Source organism: Phoenix dactylifera, chromosome 14 (assembly GCF_051530095.1).
Source record: "Phoenix dactylifera cultivar Ajwa chromosome 14, Ajwa_hap1_PhDact_Kaust_v1.1, whole genome shotgun sequence".
Taxonomy (NCBI): domain Eukaryota; kingdom Viridiplantae; phylum Streptophyta; class Magnoliopsida; order Arecales; family Arecaceae; genus Phoenix; species Phoenix dactylifera.
The window spans coordinates 16,899,126-16,923,310 of record NC_143203.1 but is presented as its reverse complement, the minus strand read 5'-3'; the positions used below and the strand labels follow the sequence as shown (position 1 = coordinate 16,923,310).

At 44.5% G+C, this 24,185-nt stretch overlaps 1 pseudogene across 1 annotated transcript; it reads left to right on the top strand.

Annotated features, from left to right (window-relative positions):
• Window positions 1–12,524: 12,524 nt before the first annotated feature.
• Window positions 12,525–24,102, top strand: LOC103722282 (ent-kaurene synthase-like 1; annotated as a pseudogene). The gene is made up of 14 exons (XR_016398288.1): window positions 12,525–12,651; window positions 17,440–17,495; window positions 17,575–17,860; window positions 17,945–18,125; window positions 19,308–19,525; window positions 19,621–19,741; window positions 19,825–19,922; window positions 20,020–20,237; window positions 20,355–20,469; window positions 20,547–20,643; window positions 20,726–20,938; window positions 21,503–21,644; window positions 21,722–21,967; window positions 23,780–24,102. The product of XR_016398288.1 is annotated as an ent-kaurene synthase-like 1 (transcript).
• The last annotated feature ends 83 nt before the right edge of the window (window positions 24,103–24,185 follow it).

The following is a 24,185-nucleotide window of genomic DNA, read 5'->3' as shown; positions in this document are numbered from 1 at the left end:
AGACTTCTTCGACACATTCAGTCTCCAGGGTTCCTGCTTCTAGTTCAGTCATTAAATAAGTCTTGGCATTACATTGGGACGCGATATGGCCAAACTTTTGGCACCTGAAATACTGGGTTTGGCTTCTTGAGGGCGGGTTGGACCCTAATATGCCTTTTTCTTTATCAGTTGACGTACTTTGAGCAGGCATCGGGAACTTCCTAGTCGCCGTTTGGCTAGAACTGGGCTGGGTAGGATGGTTGGAGAGTGGTCTGGGTTGCGGGAGATAGCTTTGATTAGGTCGGGCTCCTGGGGGTAAGAACCGAGAGTCGGTACGTCTCACTACAGGGACTCGTAAAAAACTATCCATATCTTGAGCCAACTGGTATGCCTGGCCAAGGGTGGTAATCTCTCGGAGGATCAATTCTTTCTGGATCTCCTCGCGGAGTCCTGCCCGAAACCTAGAAAGAGTAACAGTCTCCTCTTCGATTACACCGCACCTCATGTGAAACTCCTCAAATCGTGCAATGTAATCGGCAACAGTTGAAGTTCCTTGAGTTAGTTTCTGCCACCTATCCATAAGGCGTTGTCGGTAAGAGAATGGCAGGTACTTCTCATTCAGTTTTTCTTTCATATCCTCCCAGGTGGTGATACGTGGAAGCCTCTGGGTCTCATGCCTATGTTCTACGTTATGCCAGTACCAGTGAGCTTGCCCAATAAGCTTCATTTTAACAAACCATACTTTTCGATCCTCAGTCATTTCATACCACTCAAAATAGTTATCCATGGCTGCTCCCCAATCAAGGTACACGCTAGGCTCTAATTGACCAGCAAATGTGGGAGCATCTACTCGGACGGTACGAAGTAGTCGCTCATCAAGATCGCGCTGGTGATTAGGAGGAAGTTGGTTCCTAGGGGGATGGGAAAAAGCTACAGGTGGTGTGGTCAAACTACACTCGGGATAAGCTGCGATTGGGTTGACGGTTCAGGAGTCCTAGGATGTTGCACTAGAGCATGGATCTCTCTTTTGAATTCATCTTGATCAGCTCGTAATGCAGCTAATTGTTCCAAAATATCTTGTAGAACTCTAGGGTCCATGGTGGGTAAAGGGGTCTGAGAGTCAGTGAGGAGGTACTCTCTACCACTACGGGTTGGCATGCAGGGACTAGTCTAGTTGGTGATATGATATGTAATACTACTAATGAACCCTAACGTACCAAATGCAATGCAGGACAACCTACTAATGCAATCTATTATGAATTCAGAAATCAGCAAATTTTTACAAAAGTAACTTAAAATTAAATGTTACTAATTTGTACTTTGGTTATTTCAGAATTAAAGTAGAAAATTAGTCACTATAAGAAATTAGGTTGCAAACACGTTTTACGGTCATTCAAAGTCCGAAAGTAATCTGATCTATGGATGTTGAGAACTATCCTGTCGCTAAGGTGTGCTAATTTAATATTTAGAGTTAAATGGTGGGTAGGATGGGTGTGGTGGTAAATGTTCTAGGTTTTGCAGTTTGACAAGAAAATAAGTTTCAAAATAGGACTGTCATGCAAGAGAACTAGAACATAATTAGATAAACAAGTCCAGAAGAAAGGAGAACCTGTTACCTGTGGCGGATGCAGTCAACCGGAAGCCTCCGTTGGAGATTCTCGAACACGAAATTGGCGTCGGGTGGAGCTAGCTGGAGCGATGGGCCTGGATCTGTAGCACAAGGGCTCTCGGACTTCTGTACTGGGCTGAAAAGAGGTGCTGGATCGGGTCTGAAATAGGACCTGCAGCCGATTGGGCTTGGGCTCAAAGGGCTGGCGGCCTTGTGGGTTTGGGGTTCAGAAAGGGGCAGACTCCTGCTGTGTGGGCCTGGGATCAAGAGTGGAAAGAATAACAGGCATGCGGGCCGTGGGCTTGAAGAGGGGTTGTGGGTCTGTTGACGGTCCACGAGTGGAGTCAGCTTGAGAGAAAAGGGGAAATGAAACAAGGGGGGGGGGGAGAAAGCAGAGGGGAAAGGAGAAGATGGAGGCGGCGGTCTGGTGCAGCGGCAAACGGAGGTGGGCGTAGCGGCGGTGGCGTGTGACGGAGTTAGCGTGGTGGTGCGGCTTGGTGGGGAGGGAGAAGACGACGCTCGGAGGAGGCGGGCAGAGCTCGGGTGGTCTGCCGGCTGCCCAACGGTGTTGCGGCTGGTTCGGGCGGCGCTGTGGTTGGCCGCGGGGAGGAGGCACCTCGATCGGTGGCGTCGCGGTTCGGCAATGGCGGACCTCGGTGGCGGCAGGAGGCGGCACTGTCAGAAGTGGCAAAGACGGAGCGGCACGGGGCGGCGCGGCGTGTGGATGGCGGAGGAAGAGGGCGGCACAGCACAGGGCAGCGGCGATGGAGGCGGGGCGGTCGCAGCACAGGGCGGCGACGTCGGTGGCGGAAACCCCTTAAGGTTTCCTCTTCGTCAAGACAGAGGTAAGGATTTTTTTTTTTTGCGGGACACGTGCAAGTCACGTGATCCGACGGATTTTTTTTTTTTTTAATGAATTGCTGAACCGGGTTACCGGGTTGTGGGTAACGGGTTTAAGACTTACTCGTTACCTGGCTTCTTCTTCAACCTCCCGATCAATTCGGGAGGGAGCTCCGGTCGCTTCGGCGGCGGTTGCGGAATGGCCGAACGGCGTGGCGACGGGGTTCGCGGCCGTAGCTCCATGGTCGGCGGTGACTGGATGCAGGGCGGAGGATGCGGCGGCGGTTGTAGCGGCGACTGCGTGCGGGACGGAGGGCGGACCGGCGGCTGCAAGCGGGGCGGCCGACGCAGTGGCGACTGCGGGTTCGAGGGACAAGGCCGCAAGGAGGGTGGTGACGCTTTTCTTCTTTCCGGCGGCGGGAACTGCTCGTGGCCCTTCGATATGCTCCGGTGTCCACGATCGAGGTACGGCGTAGTACTCATGCGCCCACAGAAATCCAGGGATCCGGCGACGCTCGGCCATACACCGGCTGACGGTGGTTGCAGGTGGTGGGGCAGCGGCGGCTCGGGCAGGGTACGTCGGAGGAACCGCGACGATGGTAGCAGCGGACGGACGAACGGGGACGAAGACCCTGTTTCTCTTGTTTTTTTTTTCTATTTTGAAACCGAGGGATTGTTCCCCTCTATTCCTTCTTGTGACAACTGAGAGAGCGAGGGACCCCTTTTTCCTGGTGAGCAGAACTGATGGAAGGAGGACCCTGATCTTGTTGTTGATGGGAACCGGGGAAAAGGAAGATTGTTGTTGGATCGGGGCTTTGGCAATAGAAGCAAAACCAATTGCTCTGATACCAAGTTGGTGTAGAACCAATTTCGGAAGGAATCTTCAGTGGGATTTTAAATCAGAAACAGAAGAAGAGGGAGAAGAGAAAGAGGAAGAGGAGGGGAAGAAGGAGAAGAGAAGAGGAGGAGAATACGTGGGGGAGGAAATTTCTTAATTCTTCATTAAACCCTAATCATGAAAATAGTTCCCTATATATAGGGTCAAATAAACACAATTTGCATAAAACCCCCTTACACAAAAATAACTCCTAATAAGCCCACAAATAACACAAATAAGCCCTAAAATGTAAATGAACCCAGAAATAAAATAAACCCTAAATGCAAATAAACCCAGAAATAAAATAAACAAATATGCAAATAAAATGGGGACCTAGCTGATGTCCCCATCATTCTCCCTGGTGTCCGTAGGTATGGACGAAGCACATCCTATAGCGGAAGCCCTTCGTCACGCCGGTGATGAGGTTCTTCAACCTCTCCTCAGACCGAGCTCCATCCGACGCAACCACCCCATCGTGTCGGGCCATCAGGGTCTTATTGCTGAAGACCATCCCTGTAACTTCTCACAGCAAGGATAGTAGCCAGAAAAGGAGATGAAATAAGAGGAATCGAGTGAGGGCCCCGAGACCTCCTCTCTTAAGGTATTATATAGCCTACTTTGACGGCTCGGATTGGATTAACCAAATGCCTAAGTAGCTGGATCTCACCATGTGGCATACCTAGAAGCTCCCTTGGCGGACCTCCTCAGGTCATAACCTCGAAGACCGAAATAGTTATGAGAGCCATTTCAGAGGACGGGCCGCTGATGCCTGACTCTTCGCTTTCCACCCAGTAACGCCTCAAAAAGCGGTGCCCACATAAGTCTCCAAAGAATTCCTACGGCCGCTCCCGTCCCAACTGACGCGGCAGTTTAGTCCATTTAAGCTCGAGCTGGTGTCAACCCGCGGGCAAACTTCTATTTTCGAGCTGGTATCAACCCTCGGGTGGACTTCTATTTTTGAGCTGGTATCAACCCTCGGGCGGCTTTAACTCTCGAGTTGGTGTCAACCCTCAAGCAAACTTCTATTCCCGAGCTGGTAACAACCCTCGGGCAGACTTCTATTCTCGAGCTGGTATCAATCCTCGGGCAGATTTCAACTTTCGAGCTGGTGTCAACCCTCGAGCAAACTTTTATTCCCGAGCTGGTATCAACTCTCGGGCGAACTTCTATTTCCGAGCTGGTATCAACCCTCGGGCGGACTTCAACTCTCGAGCTCGTATCAACCCTCGGGTGGACTTCTATTCCTGAGCTGGTATCAACCTTCGGGCGACTTCAACTCTCGAGTCGGTATCAACCCTCGAGCGGACTTCTATTCTCGAGCTGGTGTCAATCCTCGAGCAAATCTCTATTATCGAGCTGGTCTCGAATTAGCTTCGCTTGTTCACCAGCATCGCCCTTCGAGCCGGGCTCGAGGTGACCTGCGATATCAAATGAAGAGCTACAAGCTCGTTCGACTGCGGGGTTATCCCCAAGCCTGAAGAAAATGCCAAATATAAGGACTTCGGCAAATGCCCAACGCGGCTCCTGCTATACAAGATAGGTCCGGACCTAAGCTATGAAGTTCGAATTTTGATAACTGGACACAAAGCAGGACGAGCTTGAATGCCTAGCCAGATTTCAAAAGCAAAGCAAAATGAGCTCAAAATACTTGGTCAAAGGTATAACATACTGAAAGAATGCATATTTAATTGATATCCAAAAGGGGCCAAATACAAGGGAGCCCGACCTTGAGGTCGGGTTGAATACAAAAGGCCCAGGCGGCCGACTTTACAGAAATAAAAACAAAAGTTAGTCGACCTGGATGACCTCTACATCGGCGTCAGGAGCGGCCTCCGTTCCGTAGGCGGCCTCAGGAGTGACATCTACGCTAACCTCAAGGGCGACTTCAGCTTCGATGCTAGCCTTGGGAACGGCTTCTTCCGTCCCAGTGGCGACTTCGGAGATGATCTTTGGCCTGACTTCGGTACTGGCCTCTGCGGCACCTCCAACTACTTCAGCAGCTTTGTCCAGATTCGGCTCAAGGCTACTAAGGTCAACTCCAGGGTAGAATCCTTGCATTTGGCTATGACAATTCTCGAAGCCCTAGATCATGGCAGTGGTAGCCCCCTCCGCCAGCTCGTCAAGGTACTCCTCTGACTGGCGACATCTCCTAACAGCCTCGCAAGCAAACTCCTCCACGAAACTTTCGAGTCGCCCAAGCTTTAGCCCCAGAGCCTCGGCCTCGCCCTGCAGTCGAATCAGGGCGGCTTCGAGCTCGGAGTTGCGGTCTATAGCAAACAAGCAAACCCAGAAGTGCTCGACCTCCATATCTTGAACTAGACGAACCTATCTTTAATCAAGACTTCAGCAGCCCGTACCTTCTTTCTAGCCCTTCGAAGCCGCTGCGCGACAACTGTGGCCTTCTCCTCGGCCTCGCACCACTGCTGCTCGACGACCGCCACCTGTTCCTCGGCGTCGCCCCGCTGCTGCTCGACGACCGCCACCCGTTCCTCGGCATCGCGCCGCTGCTGCTCGACGACCGCCGCCCGTTCCTCGGCTTCTTACTGCGCAAGCCTCGGCCTCCTGTTTCTGGAGCTTGGCATGCTCCATCCTCGACCTGAGCGCCCTCAACTCCTCCCGGTAGGCAAGCATGCCAAACATTAGCATGTCAACCGCATGGAGGGACTGGCACAAAAGACAAAATGTCAACAGAGGTCGGGCACTTGCAAAGAAAATGGATAAGGAGTGGGAGGGCTGCATCACTCACCCGCACACTGGCCAAATAGGCGTGACGAACGATATCATCAAAGTTCTCCTCCATTAGATCTCGGTCGCGCGGGAGCATGATACTGCGCACGAGCTCGCGAGCAACATCGCCGGACTTAAGGGTCGTGTCGTCCTCGGACAAGCAACACTGATGCCGCAATCGCCTCCCTCCAGAGTTGGAAGGGATGGAGTCGACCCCAGCTGAGTCGAAGCCTTAGGGGGAGCTGAAATCCCGGCTGAGGCTGGAGCCTCAGGAAAAGTCGCAGCCCCAGCAGGAGTCGGGGCCACAGAGGGAGTCGGAAGCTCGGGCCCGCTCCCCGGCTCGAGATTCGATTCGGATAACTGGGCGACTTCTCCAACCTCCTTAACTTGGCCGATGGACACGATCACCACTTGGTCAGAAGGGCCCCTTCCTGCCGCCAATGGGGGCGCCTTGGCCTCCACTGCAAGAGCCTGATCGGATCCATCCCGAGTAGGAGCGGCGGCCTCAATTGAGGCGAGCTCTCCCCGCTCAATTTCGGGGCCAGAAGTAACTCTGGCTTTCTTTGGCCTCCTTTTAGAGTGAGCCCCTTTCGGGGCGGTCATCCTTTTCCTATACTTAGCCATTACTGTCTTAGCGCTGAAGATCATCCCTGCGATGTCTGATGACAAAAGATCTTATTAGAATCCGGCATGGAAAGAAAAAAAGGAGCAACTATGCTACTCTTAGCCTCGGAGCGAGCTGGGCTCAGGCCAACATTTACCAAAGCCTCCTTGCTGAGCAGGTCGAAAAGCTATGGAGTTTCTTCCAGTCCGAGCAAACTGTCTAGAATTTTCTGCTTGGTCTGTGATAACTGTGGAAGCCTGTTATTCACCGAAGCCAGCGGAAAGCTCCAGGTCGAATTAAACCCCCACGACCGCTCGGAGAAAATAAAGAAAAATTTATCTTTTCACCCATGAATGGAGGTAGGAATGCCCCCGAAGAGCTTGCAACCTCCTCGAGGGGAGAAGTACCACCATCCTTTGTCTGCGTGGTTGTCTTTTAATATAAAGCAACTCCGAAAGACATTCATCAAGGGGGACAGACCATGTGCAAGGCAGAGGGCAAGGAAGCCAATGATCATTCTCCACAAGTTCGGGGCGAGCTGTGCAGGCACAAGACAGTAAGCCGTCAGAAGCTCGTCCACGAACCCGTGCAGAGAGAATCTCAGCTCCGCTTGGTACACCCCGATCCAACCTTTAGGCGAGTTGGTGACTCGCCCTCCGAGGTCCGAAAGCTTGAGGACAAACTCCGGGGGAACAAAGAACCGGGCTCGGACCGAGCCTAGATCCTCATCACTCATGAGCGAGCTGGTCCCATATGGATCCGGGCCCACCTCGAGCTTGGTCTCCTCCACATCAAAAGAAACCTGAGCTCGAGACGAACCTGCAACGAGCATCAAGGCCCTCATAGGCGAACTCATTGCCTTAGTCACAAAATTGTAAAGAAGAAGGAAGACAAGAAACTCTCCGAGCGACCGAGAGAAGGATAAAACACCTACCTGAAAGTTCGCCAAAGAAGATGACTAGAGAAAAGAAGAATGATCGTCGAGGATCGAAAATAGCACTCGATGCAAAGGTCGACGAAAAGCTCCCAGAACGCCCAAGGAGAGGCTTGAACACCACAGCAATGGCGGCTGATAAGTGCTAAATAATGCATAAATTAATATCTTTTTCATAGCACTTATCATCATTTTAATGCACATATTTTATATTTAAACATGAAAAAAATAAATGTTCCCTTTCATCATTACATTTTAATAAAGTATTAAAAATAATTCAAGTTTGATTTTTTTTATTGGTTGAATCTAACGCATGCAGGTCAAGTCAAATTCATTCTGAACCCAAATCGCATGCAGCCCCGCAAATCAAGACCCTTTCAGATTCATCCCAACTCCCTTGGTCCTTTCCTGCATTTGGCTCAGCAAAATTTCTCTGTGTCACATATCAGTCACTTAATTCCCTTCCCACACGTTCCAACCAACTAAATAGGATCACATTCCCTGTATCAAACACCCATGATACAACCCATGTGTTCTCAGCCGTATCCATCAAGTCTCCCGTGTCTTCATCTCAACTAATCTCCCAACATCCACCTCATCCTCCCGAACTCCACATCCATTCCAATCTTCCTTCCGAGTTTCCCGCGATCCATCCTTACCCCATGGCTGTCCCGAATTCATGCATTTTCTCCTTGCTCCGTGTTGAATCCCACGTCGACGAACAAACTCCTCTGTTCACACTCCCAGCCTTCATTCAGACCCAAAATGGAACCAAGGAACAGAGCCACAAATCTTCTTCTTCTTCCGTGATAAGTCCCAGAATCCCAGCAACCCATTTAAACCAAATCCAACGCCTTCCCAAAATCCCATCCGAGATTCTCCCTAGTTTCCATGATCTCCCCTTGCTTCGGAACAGAACCAGGATTTCCCATGTCTTCCGAAGCTTCTGCATCCCAACCGTATCACTCTTCCATGGATTTCCTCCGAGCATCCTTATCTTCTTCACATCCCAACATCTTCCGGAACAGCATCCCCATCTTCATCGGAGCCGAATGAACATCTCGAGCGTATCCAAACTTCTTCCCTTCCGTGTCTTCATTTCCTTTAGCCTCCACGGACCAAGTCTAAACAAAATCCCCTGCATCTCGGATTACATCCTTATTTCGTAGCTTCCAGCTCCCCTGTTACGTGTAGCATCCCGTCTTCATCGCCAACCAAACTCAGGATCCATTCAATCATGCATCCCCGCTATCCCCTGTTCCCAGCTCATTTTATCTTCATCCGAATCATCCCAGCATCCTCAAAACAGAATCCGTTTTCAGCCGTGAGCTTCATCCAAACTCCCGGATTAATCCCAAACATCTGCAGCCAATCCCATTCAAATCCATCATTCCATCCTTATCTCCTCTTCGGAACAAATCCCTTGCATCCTTTTCCCCTGTTCCGAAACAAAGGAAATAACTATCCGTGATTCAAGACCCCTTCTTTCGGATCATCTCCCAGCCTATCAACGGATGGTTCCACGCATCATATTCTCTGCTCCACGTCCGCAGCATTCCAGCCGTTAGGATTGATTCCATCGTCCATGTCTGTCACAATCTTCCCCTGTTTTGGAACCAATCTCCGCCGAATCCAAACTCCCCTTGATTCATCCCAGCAAAATCCCTTCAACGGATCAGAACTGCAACAGTCCGCGGATCAAGCTCCCCAACCATCTGCCTCTTCGCTCGAATCAAATCTTCTACGCGTCGCCCGCTGCCGTGAAACAGAAGCTGTTCCTCCATCCTCATCCTTTCACTCGGGAAGTTTATCCTCCGGATGCTAACAGAAGATGGAGAAGGCTATAAAAGGGAGTCGATGATGAAGGCTAGAGGCATTCTCTTCCATTCCTCCTCTTCCCCACCAGGGGAGGGGACTGCTCCGATTCTTCCTTCTTCCCCATCAGGAGCTGAATCATCTATTCTCAGGTGACTTCCCATAAAGTGCATAAGAGGGAGAGGAGTTTGGTGTATTTTGGGAATCACTTCGGACGAGTGTCGAGAGGAAGCTGACGGGAGGAAGGAGGGAAAGCCAATCATTATGGGAGCCCGCTGCTGTGCTGCTGCTGCCGTCCGCCACTCCATGGAAGGCTGAGCTCTTCTCCAGGGCTGAATGTAGTCCTAACAAAGGGACACGGGTTTTATATTTGATTTTATATTCTTGGGGTTGTATGAACTTATTGTTTATAATGGATATCTTCTTTTGAATCATATTTAATTTCTGTGATTTTAAGTATGACGTTCGTACAACTGTTCTTCATGATCACTAAGTAAATATAAGATAGTCCATGCTTAAGGAAGATGCAGTGTGCTACCACCTTAGATTAGGGTAGACATTTCATGCCAACTGAAGATGGATTATGCCCAAATTACTTTTGTGAATTTTTATTTAAATGCTTATTAGGCTTGTAGCCAATTTGCATGTTAATCCAAGAACGAAATAAAATATAATTAATCCTTGTTCCGATGTTAGTGGTGAATTCCATGCCCTAGGTTCCTCCAACTGATATCCTTTTAATTGCATTTTCTTTTATTAAATTGCTTAGTTTCACAAATTCATCCTTTTAAATATTTTTATTTTTAAGAAAAACAACTATACCCCAATCCCTGTGGATCGATACCCGTAATCACTATCCTACTAGATACGTGCTATTGCGTGGTCTTTAAAGTTGACTATCAGCGGCCGAGAAGAAAGGAGGCAGAAAGGATCAAATAACGATCTTAGGGCCCCCTCCAAGCCTTATATAGCCAGCTGCGACAGCTCTGATCGGATAGCCCAAGCGATCAGTCGAGCTAAATTCCGTCACGTGGCAGGTCCCGAAACGACCTCAACAAATCTTTTCAGATCGCGGCACTAAATGCCGATCATTATGGCGAGGTGCTCCGGCGAGCGGAATATTAATAACCGGCCCCTCGCGTTCCATCAAGCGAGACGCTTCGGAGAATGGAACATTAATAGCCCGCCTTTCGCGTTCCACCCAGCAACTCCTTGAAAAGGAGTGTGTACGGGGAACATTAAGAAGCTCCCACGGCGAATTTTGCTCAGGGTGACGTGGCAGCTTAAGCCACCTAAGCCCAGCTCCAAAAGCCTGACTCAAAGCCCTCAGCTATGAAATACACCAAGTGTCCCATACTCGGTGTGCACGTCTTCACAAACATTTGGCCACACCACAGGACGACCAACAATCCGACTACTTCCTTCGCCCGAGCCACAGGGCACCTCGACCTTGAAAGTCGAGGGACAAATGATGGGGGCCAAAATTGATCGTCCTGCTCAGAACAATAGGGCCACTCAATTTTGTCCAAATGGGCCCTAGCACCGACCGGGTCGGATATCGGCCCCACCAAGAACCAGTCCAAGCCCAGACTACGCTGAAGGCACAATTGACCTCGGTGGAATTTCTCCGCTACCGCGACCCGCAACAACCTTCTGATGCTCGTGAGGACGTCCCGAGCCTGAGCTCTTGATGCCCCAGAAGCTTCTTCGACCTCGGGGCGTCTCTTGTATTCGCCGACTTGCCCCGACCAAACTCGGGCGCCTCCTGCATTCGCCGACCCGCCCCGACCAAGCTTGGGGCGCCTCCTGCATTCGCCGACCCGCCCCGACCAAGCTTGGGGCGCCTCTTACATTCGTCCGCCTGCCCCGACCAAGCTCGGGGCACCTCCTCCATTCGCCGACCCGCCTCGACCAAGCTTGGGGCATCTCCTACATTCGCCGACCACGCTCGAGGCATCTCCTGTATTCGCTGACTTGCCCCGACCGAGTTCGAGGCGCCTCTTGTATTCGCCGACTCGCCCCGACCGAGCTTGAGGCACCCTCTCCAATCATATGCCCCGACCCTTGAGCTCGGGGCGCTCTGCTGAGCGTACCTCGGAACCAGGGATGTTAGGCTATCCTCAGCACCCGTTAAGCCGACCTCGCCAAATGCATAACGCGACCTCTCGATGGGCTCGGCCCTGACAACAACCGCACCCATGTGCGTGCCCACGCTCTCCTACGAGGTCGTACATTGCGACGCCATCATGCCATGCTTCGCTTGCTGGCCCCCAACAGTCAAGGACAGCGCCATGCTACTCCGGTCATACCCTGCTACGACTGTCAATGCGTTATCGTCACCAGGGATGGACTGCACTGCACGCCACAAGCAAGCACTGGCTGCACGCCACCTCCACTCATGATAAGAATGGGCCATACCTCCACCGCCTAAGCGCTCCTACCGGGACTATAAAAAGCCCCGACAGGTAACACCTAAGGGACTTTTTTGGCTGAACCAACTGAGTTCCACACTAACTTGATCGTCGGAGGGCTCTCACCGGAAACACCGATGAGGCTTTGTACAGGTACACCACCGATCGCGGGAGGTGGCTCTCATCCTCTTCCTCCACAGACCGGCAGCTCCTCGACCCCTCCGGCGTGGTCACCCTCGGGCCAAATTTGAGCCACAATAGGGTCACTAGAGACGAAGGTTGGTTCAGGCTTGGAGTTCGCGCTACCAAACTTGGCAATTTTGTAGAAGAAATTTAGTATTTTAAATTGAGTATGAATTGTAGTCAATGATTTTTTGAATATTGAGAATTTTGAGTTTGGTAGTTATATTTGGATTTAGAAGCTCTGAACTAATAATGGTTGCATTTAGTGGATAATGAAATTGGACTCTTATTTATTCTATTATATTAAGATGGAAGTGAAAGCTAAATGAAACATTTGCTTTTATATCATTGTGGGCTGTACCCCTCGGTAGCACAGCCATGTCATGGTCCAGATTTTGGGCATGACAATGCCAATGGAAAACAACTCACTTATGCTTTCTTTCTCCTACTTTTTTGTTTCACTTTTCTCCCATTTGTTTTTATCCTTTGATCTTTCTTGGTATGTCTTTCCCTTTTCACAGTGAAACATTCCAAACCATAGCTCAATGGCGATACAGTTCCTTTCTCTTTCTTTCTGTAGTTCCGTTTGTGGCATTGGATATCCAAATATCTATATGCCTAGTTTGAGGATCACACATTCCACAAGAGCAGTTGCTACTAAAGGTCTCACAGGTACGAAAAGTTCCAAGTTTCCATTTAGTCAAATAAAATGATATCTCGACGCATCAATTTGTTCTCCAGGCCTTGGTTGCAGTAGTGCTATTTGAAAATATCAGCAAGTTTATGATTCTATGTTTCATATATTCTTGGGTTTTCATCTTATTTGTGTCAAATGTATCTTAAATTTTTTTCTTGCTCAAAACTCATATAGCTCTTATTGTAACTTTTTAGTCGGCAGGATATAGTATGTTATAGATGTATTAATGATTGCATCAAGCAATCCTGTTGGCTTATATCTATCTTAATGGATCGGTGTTATGATGATAAGTAAGTACCATTTTCTCATATGGGTGGCTGGGTGTGGGATAACCCCTTCACTTTTCTCAAGGAAAAAAAGCAACGACAATTAAGTACCATTTTTTTGTCTCTTTCCCTCTTTTCTGATATCTTGGATAATAGTTTAGACAGATGTATATGGAGTATCTTTATCATCATCTTGTAAGCATATTAGAAACATTTGTTCTACGGAAGTGAAGATAATGAAAACCTTTTCATTTAGCTCTTTGAGAGGATACTGCGTAAATTGTAAGTTTTGTCTCACTTTTTCTTGCATGAGTAGTACGAGTCAAAAATTTAGTAGTATCTTGAAGCATGTTTGAAAGATGTTGTTAAAGAAGAATTGTCTCACTAAAAACATAGTACAGGTAGGACTACTTGCATATATATCATAGTCTGTGCTCTAGGATTATGAAATCATGGAGCACATACCAGCTCTTCTTAACCATAAGTATAGCTGAAAAGTATAGGGTTGTCACCTAGAAAGCACAGAAAATTCATATCGCATGCCATGTCCATATCAAATAAGTATCGGATACTGATAATCATCGAATACTTCTAGGATATGCATCCCATACTTATGTTTTCATGTTTCCAACTTGCCAAAATATTCAAAAAAGACTCGGGATACTTAGTAGATACACTTGAGACACTTCCCTCCTTCTAGCAGTGAAGGGAGGTGCATTACGTTCCTTTATTTAATATAGCTTAATAATAAATGAAAACTTTTGGAGTTTGTGATGTTGATATTATAATGGAGAGCATAGAATGGGCTTTATGCATTTGAATGATGACTAAATGATTAGTTCATGGAAGTTGAATCAATTATATAAAGTATAGACTATATTTTGTTTATAGCCCACTATCGTTGTTCAAATGTGTGTGTATATATATATATATATATATATATATATATATATATATATATATATATATATATATATATATATATATATATATATATATATATTATCACATCCTAATCATAATGCATGTATATTCAATATTTTCTCTATCAGTGTATTTGTGTTGTTTATGTCTGTATGCTATACCCATATCATGCCATCTTGCATGTTGATTCAAAAAGAGTTACTAGCGGCATTTGTAAGTGCCTCTATAAGCTAAAATGTTGTTGCTAATATATTTTCTAGTATTTTTTTAAGTATCGTCTTCATCAGGGGCGGCCCAATACATTTGGAGACTTAGAATTCAGTAAATGAGGCCTTTTTTTTAATAATAATTTTTTTTAATAAGTATAAAATACTTAAAAATATGGTATGGAAATAGATAGCTGTCAAGTATACTATTTCAACAAAAGCACAGAAAAGTAATTACTCAAAAAGAAGGCCCATGAAACTGATTAAATAAATGAGATAATGCTTGGCAATACTGTTTACCATGTCAAGCAAGAGCGGAATAGGAAAAGGTCATCCCATGGCACTACATAGTCAAGGTAAAGAAAAGAATTTGTCTGGAAAGGAACCTCCATAGAGGAGAAAATAGGGGCATTATGGAAAATTCACTCCATCTAATTAATAAATATCCCATCCCACGATGTCCCCTTCAAGGGAGTACCCAAGCAGCAACTGCAACATCACAGCACAGCAGCTAAGGCTGCAAATGGGTCGGGTCGATCCGTGACCCGACCCGACCCGACCCGCGTAGATCCGATCCGACCCGGATTTTAGGACCCGCGGATCCGGGTTGGATCCAAAAATTGGACCCGAATCATTTTCTGGGTCGGGTCTGGGTTTGCCGAACGGACCCGACCCGATCCGAATGGACCCAAAGAGAGAGAAAGAGAGAGGGAGAGAAGAAAAAAAAAGGAAAAGCTCGGATTCTCTCTAGATCTATTACACTGTTGAAACCTTTGGTGTCTCGGTAGCTGGGTTTTTTTTTCCTTCTGTTTTTTGGTTTTTGTTTCTTTTAACTTTTGAAGGGAGAAAGTGAGGGAACGCTGAACTGAATATGGGTCATGTGCCAGTTTCTGCAATGGAATTGGATTTTGGAAGAAGGTCTGGGATTTTCTTTGCCCTCCTGAGAGGGGAGCTGGGAGACACCAAGTTCCGTCCAATCAGTCATATAGATAAAAAATAGTGTGATATGAAATTTGGCTTGTAGACGGACTTACTTAGTTCGTCACGGGTCATCTTTTCTGACTAGAGGTCAATTGCAAGTCTTTCAAGTCATGGGTCACCCGGCACCTCATAGTTATGATATGGCCAAATTAGATTTGCCTAAAATTCTTTCCAAAAGCACAAAAAATGGATCTAATTCGAACCCGAACCCAACCCGCCTCGGACCCGGACCCGACTCGGACCCGAACCGACCCAACCCGATCTTCAACTGGGTCAGGTCTGGGTCCAAAATTAGGACCCGAACAAAAAATCGGGTCGGATCGGGGTCACTCAAGACCCGACCCAATCCGACCCATTTGCACCCCTAACAGCAGCCATTCAAACCCTCCCCCCCCCCCTCTCTCCCTCCTTTTCTCTCTCTACCACCCAGGAGGGGAGAAGAAACAGAGAGGATAAAATTAAAAGAATCTCCACCATCCAAGAAGTCCATCTCCAATCCCCCTATCTTTCTTCCTGATGGCCCAGCTGGATCAGGAGTAATGTGAGGGAAGGAAAACCAAGACCAAAACCAAAAAAGAAAAGGGATGAAAGATAAGAGTGGTTTCAGACGTGTATCAAGCCAACCAAATCCCTCTCTCTTTCTCTCCACCCAAAACAAAACTACTGTCCCCAACTTCCCAAATTGCCCCTCTGCAGGCCATGAAACTCTCCACCTCCCTTCCATCAAGGGGGAAGACTCGTAGCCAGCTCTTGTTCCCGTTTTATATGGGGCCTTTGCTTCCTTCTGGTCACGGTCAGACACAAAAAACAGAGCAAGGAAACTCCCTCTCCCCCCCCTCTCTCTCTCTCTCTCCCTCCCTCTCTCTCCCTCTCCTCTCTTTATTTCATTGCAAGTCGGTGCCTTTTTGCCTTCTCCCTTCCTTCTATCCATCTTCTCTTTGCCTCCCGGAAGCCTTCCTTTCGGCTTGGTCTTCATACAGTGTCGGTAATTTATTGCTAGCATTTTCAAGAAATATCAACAAAAAATATTTTTAGCAGCATATATAACTACCCTTAAGCTTTCAAGGACCCCACCCAAAAAGATTAGCTAAAAAATATTATTTAAATTTCTTGGCTTTCTACAAGTCTCCAAAGTCTATCTAATGCATAGTTGATATAGAACTAAACATATGTCTTTATGGGTCATCAAATAGGCTATGGGTTCAAATCCAATTACAAGTATCATAATCAAATCACATATATCATGATTAGCTTGTGGTCAACCCGTGCTACAGTATCCTCTAATCCACATGAGCCATAGTCCGAATTTGCTCTGATTCCATTTATGATGATTTAGGATCTCACCTAAAAAGCTAGCTGAAGGTGTTACTTGAGTACTTTGGTTTTGTATAAATATCCAAAGTTCACCTAGTGCATAGCCATTGTGAAGCTGAACACATGCCCGCTCGATCCTCACAGTTCAAAACCCCTCCAGGCTAGTTATTTATTTATCTACTTAATAAATTGGTTGTCATCCTGATTTTATCTTGTGCATTAACCTGCTTCTTCTTCCACATGCATGGTTCAGGTGCATGTGTGAAGGAGTGTTGGACTTGACATACATTGTTGAACCATTTCCTGATAGCTTTAAGTTTTTTGGATGAATTGGTTAGTTAATACGAGAAAACACAAGACTGGAAAGGTCGAAGAAGTAGATGAAGAGCCGGTTACCACTCATATTCTACATGTTTCTTACTAAATTTCATGCTCTCCAATACAATCCATATTGACTTATGTTAGAGCTTCAAGTGCAGAAGTTTCAGCACAGCAGTAAGCCAAAAATCTGCAACACCTTGATCATTTGCCCTTATGAAGAGCCCTCCCAACCATTCTAGCTGTATGTATGGGAATCTGACAGTATAGTTATAAAAACAATTGAAATTGATGTCCCTCATCCGTTTATCAGTATTGACAATCTACCATGAAACATCTCGTGGCCTGCACGTCTTGTTCTTTCAGAATCTGCCTATCCCAAACATTAAGAAAATATGCTTTTTGCCATTGGATCTTTAAGAAAGGTGGTTGATCTGCTTGTTTGATTATTAAGAAAAGAAATTATTAAGAAAAGAAAGGGGTGGAAACACTAGTCATGATTGAATGATAACTCAGAAACAACAATAATATTAAAAAACGTAGCATACTTGTTTGATTGCTTGATAAAAGTAACAAGCGCTATGCCATATATTATTAATTGTTTGTGCTAATAATTTGTTTGCAAGTCAGCAATCATATTTCTCTTCCTTTTTCTATTTCTCCCAGTGGCTCAGCTCTCTTCATTTCGATCTTTAATTTCCTATCTTCTAACTAGTTTCCATATTCCTCTTGATTTTTGTTTTACTTTTGACAGCATATATGGGTCATGGATTAATGAAGAAGAGCAGAAGTGCCAATATTCCAATTCCGGTATGATGCCAATTCCGTGTTCCTGTAAATCTGATAACTGCATTTGTGCATGAATTAAAACCTTCAAATCAAATGATAGGGAAATGAAGTATCAAAGAAAAGAATCAGGGAGCAGATACCTAATGTTGATCTTTCATCTTCTTCCTATGACACTGCATGGGTAGCTATGGTCCCCTTGCCAGAATTTCCGCAGTTTCCATGCTTCCCAGAGTGTCTTAATTGGATAATAAAGAATCAACATCCTGATGGCTCTTGGGGAATTCATGGTCTCCATCCCTCTCTTGTCAAGGATGCTCTCTCTTCTACATTAGCCTGTGTACCTGCACTAAAGCGATGGAATATTGGTGAAGAACATGTCAGAAGGGGTATCTTCAAAGAACACAAGATCATATGCAATTTTTTTTTGACTGCATGCGCATTAAAACAGAACATTATGCCTGAAAATGCAGGGCTCCACTTTGTTGGATCTTATTTTTCCTCTGCTATGGATGAGAAGTTGCATTCTCCTATTGGCTTTGAGATCATATTTCCTGGAATGCTTGGATATGCCATTGATATGGGTTTAGATCTTCCTATTAGCCAAAATGACATAGATGTCATGTTTCACATGAGAGATTTAGAGCTGCAAAGGTATGTGGTTCCCTTGGTTATCTATATCTTAGGATTCTCTTCATGTTTTCCAATTTTTCATAAGCAATCTTCTCATGACAAGACATGTATACTATAGCATACTATGTTCTGATTTGATTATCTCATTGTTCATCATGTCAATCTAAAATCTTGTATCTCTATAAAGACTCCATTAATATGCATATGCTATATGCATGTGTCCTATAAGTATTGAAATAATATAACTGGACAATATGTATGTATATTCACATTTGTATATTTCGTCTAATCTATTACAACAGTTTGAGTAACTAATTCTACCTGCAAGACGTTGTAATTCAAAATCACATCAAAGGAAGTCTTAGCTGTATAGATGGCTTGGTGTTGGACTTTAGCAAACAATGGATAGGTTAGAAATTGCATAACATGGAATTAGGTGTTAAGTGAGGACATTAGCAACTATAAAGGTGAAAAGATGAGGATGAAAATTGAGAGTCAATGGAAATTACTAAATATTAAGGATCTTTGGGTGGTAACTAATAAAATATTACGAAAAAATTCATCGAAGAAGAAACAACTTGGAACTATGTTCGTCCAGCGAACCAAAATAAGATAAAATTCTAATCGGAGATTTAGGTTGGGGATGATGAAATCAAATAACTTTTTAGTTTTTTGGGTACTTACTGGCAAGGTCTGCAAAACTATACCAGTACACTACCAGATTCGTACGCACCTCGTACCAAGGTAGGCTCTCAATACTTTTTCTCCTTCCAAGTCATGCTATTTCCAAATCCAAGCAATACAGGTTTGGTACCAGGCAGTAAGGGCAGTTCCAGTTGGTTCGGACCGGTACCTACAGGGTTGGTTCGATACCAAATTGCAATCGTGAGTAGTCATAAACTACTTAGTATCTCATGCTGCTTCCTGGATTTTCGTCCCAATGACTAATCATGTGGGAAAATCCAGATAACCTTTGTATAATGCATACCTTTTGACTAATTTGTTGCATCAAACGATCTTTAGAAAGTAGTAGAACATTCTACTGGAGTATCATGATAGCCTAATTTCTTATGCTATGAAACTCTCAGTATTTATAGCTCTACTTATTACTTATTTTTTTCATTTTATCATCAACATCTTTTTGACTATCATATCTTATCTCCTGTAGTTGCTAAATAGTAATATTCATGTACTTTCGTTCAGAGTGTCTGAAAACAGTTCTGAGGGTAGGAAAGCCTATCTGGCATATGTTGCTGAAGGATTGGTTAAGTCACAAGATTGGCATGAGGTTATGAAATATCAGAGAGACAATGGATCTCTGTTCAATTCACCTTCCACAACGGCTGCTGCACTGACCCATATATACGATGCTAAAGCCCTTGAGTACTTGCATTCGCTTCTACAGAAGTTTGGCAGTTCAGGTAAATGCCACTGTTTTATTATTTTGAAAACATTATATTGCTAATATTTCATACTTTTGGAAGGCTGTAACATTTTTGCTATTGATTCTGTACAGTGCCTACTTCATATCCTAGAGATATCCATACACTTCTTTGTGTGGTTGACAAAATTGAGAGGCTTGGAATCGCTCGACATTTTAGTTATGAGATAAAGAACATTTTAGACAGAATATATAGGTAGTGAGCTTAAAACATGCTCAGAAGTTAAAACATCTTATAGTACCATTCTCATTACTAATCTGACTTCAGCTATCATTCAGATGCTGGTTAAATAATGATGAAGAGATCAACGCAGACATGGCTACATGTGCCATGGCATTTCGTCTATTACGTATGAATGGATTTGATATATCGTCAGGTACTTTCTGCTTCAAGCTGTAGGGTTTTGAATTGTGGTTACCATGGTGTATCTATCTATCTTTAGTGTTGGTCTAATATGTTGACGTGTGATGCAGACGCCTTAACTCAATTTGGTGATTCAAACTTTTTCTTCAATTCAAACCAAGGGCATCTGAAAGATATGAAAACAGTTCTAGAGTTATACAAGGCATCACAAATCAAAATCTTACCGAATGAGCAGGTTCTCGATAAACTAGGTTCTTGGTCAAGTAATTTTCTGAGAGAGGCATTATCTGCCAATTCAGAGCATGGACTCCAAGTTCTTTCTCAGGAGGCAAGTTTTGATTTGAGCCTATAAAAACTCAATGTACTTGCATGTTCAGGACAGAAAATTTGTAAACATCTGGAAATAGCAATGGAAGTTTCATAACTCAAATTCTTGTCATCTCAGGTGGATTATGCACTTAAATTTCCCTTCTATGCCAACTTGGAACGCCTAGAGCACAAGAGTTATATTGAGAACTTTAAAGTTGAAAACCTTCAGGTTCTCAAAACATCATATACGTGAGTATTAACTTGTCTGGAAAGAAAATCCTGTCTTCCATTTGCACTTACGATTCATGCATTGAACCATTTATCGGGTCTTCTGGCATTGATGACAAGGATCTGTTAGAACTGGCACTGGAAGATTTCAATTTATGTCAGTCTATATACCGCAAAGAACTCCAACATATTGAGAGGTACATATTCTTTCCTCACTTTTAAGTGAAACACAAGCCTATTCCTTTTCTTAGTTCAATGTAGATAATTTTAATTGAACAGTTGGGTCAAAGAAAAGAGATTGGATCAGCTAGAATTTGCTCGGCAGAAACAGATATATTGCTATTTCACAGCTGCGGCTATGATATTCTCCCCTGAAAGTTCTGATGCTCGCATGTCTTGGGCCAAAAATACTGTGCCCATCGCCATCGATGACTTTTTTGACAATGGAGGATCTAGAGAAGAATTAGTAAATTTTATATCATTGGTTGAGAAGTATGACTTATTTTCTTTTTCAATTGGTGTTACCCTACTGGTTGCTCTAAGTTATTAGGTGTGAGGCCCAATAGTCCCACATCGGAAAGACTCGTTCTAGAGCCTAGGCATATGAGGCGGGTGTCTCCTAATCCTGCATACGCGTTTTGGGTGGAAAAAAAAATCGGGGAGGGGTGAAGGACGCTTGCGTGAAGCCCCAGAACCGGACAATATCTGGCAGGGGAGCCCCGTGTTCCCCCCTCATGTGGCCCCCACGTGGGCACTAGGTGCCTCACGTGCCTCGCAGAGACGGGGGCGTGACATTTGGTATCAGAGCCGAGGACGGCTCTTGTCCGATGGTGGGAAGGGTGTGAGGCCCAATAGTCCCACATCGGAAAGACTCTTTCTAGAGCCTGGGTATATGAGGCGGGTGTCTCCTAATCCTGCAGACGCGTTTTGGGTGGAAAACAAAATCGGGGAGGGATGAAGGACGCTTGCGTGAAGCCCCAGAACCGGACAATATCTGGCAGGGGAGCCCCGTGTTCCCCCCTCATGTGGCCCCCACGTGGGCACTAGGTGCCTCAGGTGGGATGGAAATCATGAAAAACAATTTTGCTCTGAACGAGTCAACATCTTATATTCGGCTCTCTACAGTACAATTAACGAAATCGGAGCCAAAGCATCTGCATTGCAAAAGCGTTGCGTGACCGACCAAATTGTTGAGACAGTGAGATGTGATTTCACAACACTATTTTTAGATAAGTTTATGAGCGGTGTTGCAACATTTGGCTTTATATTTGACAGTGGCTTACATTGGTGAAAGCAATGATGAAAGAGTCAGAGTGGGCAAGGACCAATACAGTGCCCACAATGGATGAATATATGGCAAATGGGTACATATCATTTGCTTTAGGACCCATAATTCTCCCGACACTCTTTTTTGTTGGACAGGAGCTTTCAGTTGATGCCATTGGTGATCCAGAATATCATAATCTAAACAAGTTAGTCGGTATCATCGGGCGTCTCCTTAATGACATGCAAAGTTTTGAGGTAACATTTTTTATTTTTTTTCTTCTACGTTCAATATGTACTTCATTGGACAAGATATTATGATCTGATTACCAGAGAGATATTGCTGCCTGGACATCATACAGAACCTTCAAAGATGACAAATCTAGGGATTCAAACTGCTTATGCTTCGTTCAGCATGTCTTCTTAACTTGCATACATGAGCATTTTCTTGTACATAATGTACTTGAGACAAGCAAGCCTTCAAGCCTGTTTCCCCTGTACTTTTTATTGGATTCATCCTTCCTAGTTATCTATTATCTCCCATCCATGTTTTAGTTCTTTGACACAGATTTCATTTTCTCAGTTCATCACACCACCTCCATTTAAAATTGTTTGGTTTTACTTTCTCAATTCCCCTGCATGCATGTGTGTGTGTGTGTGTGTACATGTGAGTGCACACATACAAATATTAAACAATAAGATGTATGCTAAATGATACCATGCATTATTCTGTTTATCATTATGATTTCCGGACATAGAAGCACATGTTTACGGTTTACCAATAGATGTCTCTGATTTTCTATTTCAAGGAGCTATTTCAGCAGGATATGCCCAGTGCCATCCAGTATACGTCTGATTTTCTATTTCAGGAGCTATGTCAAAAATGCAAAATAAAAAATGGTTCCTGTTGAAGATTATATTTGATGGATTTCTATTTATGAATAAACAAGTTTTGATCATTTAAAATATGTATTCTTTTTTTTATTAATAGCATCAGATTTTGGATGTGCATTTAATTTTACACTGTGCTGTAAAAGTGCTCATTCTAAACGTTAACGGTACTATTCTCCAAATATCAACAATAATTTCATGTATGAAGTATTCTTTTGCAAAATTAAATCTTTAAAAATTTTGGACCAAGTATCATAACATTTATGTGCAATGATACAAATTAATACTGATGATTCTTGGTTCACCCATCTTCCTGAGATTCATTGGCATCCTTCTTGCGAGGCTTTAAAAAGGATTTTGTATATACCATGGGGCTTAATTTTTTAATTTGGACTTTGTTTTGATATAGAACTTTCTTCATTAGACTATATGGCTCTTAGTATTCCATCACCAAATTCCTTGAATGTATCCAGCCTGTTTCTAGCAATAAGATCATTTAACCTAAGACATATTTACCAATTGTTTTGGATACCACTTTCACACATTAATGCCTTTCGAATCTTGTCTAATCATCTACTTCTGTAAATTCTTAGAACCTGTGGATGTCACTCATTTGTTTCAATGCCTTTCAATGTTATGGACAAACATATCTGAAAAAACATGTGTACTTACTGTTTAGTATAGGAATGACCTTGATGAAGGCGAAGTGATCGAGCAACTGTTGAAATAATGAGAAAGCAAGGAGATGAGCATAATAATGAACAAAATTCTCCGACAACACTATTTATATTTTTAGTTATAGAAAACCTCTCTCCTTATAGCCTCAATTGTTAGTTTGTCCTGCCCAATAGTTGCCACTTATGCTTCATATTACCAAATAATACCTCCTCCCTTGAAGGGCAAGATGTCTTAACAAGTTTGATGGTGTTTTTCGTTCGATAACAAGGACAACCCAAATAGCGCAGGTAAAATGGAAATAAAGTAGGATTTCCTCCTAAGAGTTAGACTAACCTCAGGCTTAATATATTAACCACTTAGTAGTTATCTAGTTCGATGTAATATATTGCTTAGGGGTGATTGTAGCCTCCCATATTAGTGGACATTAAGTTCCTTGCTATGAAGCTCTACCTATAGTTGTGGATTGATAATTTGTTTTGAAACTAATGAGTATTTTGGCAGAGGGAAGGCAAAGAAGGGAAGTTGAATAGTGTGACGCTTCGTATTGTTCATAGTCGCGGTTCCACTTCCGAAGAAGAGGCTATTAGGGAGATTCAAAGCATAATTGACTCTAGCAGAGCAGAACTACGGAGACTAGTGTTGCAGAATGAGGGAAGTGTGGTTCCAAGAGCTTGCAAGGACCTATTTGCAAGACGAGCAGAACGCTGCACCTATTTTATATGAAAAATGATGGATTCACATCACCAACGGAAATGGTTAGTGCAGTGAATGCAGTGATTTACGAACCGCTTAAAGTTGGTCACAAGTTTTCAGAGGTTAGTTGATAAAAAGATTTATTTGCCTGTATTCAAAAATGAAAAGGTACATGAACTTTTATGTAGACATATTTTTATTGATCTTCAACGGG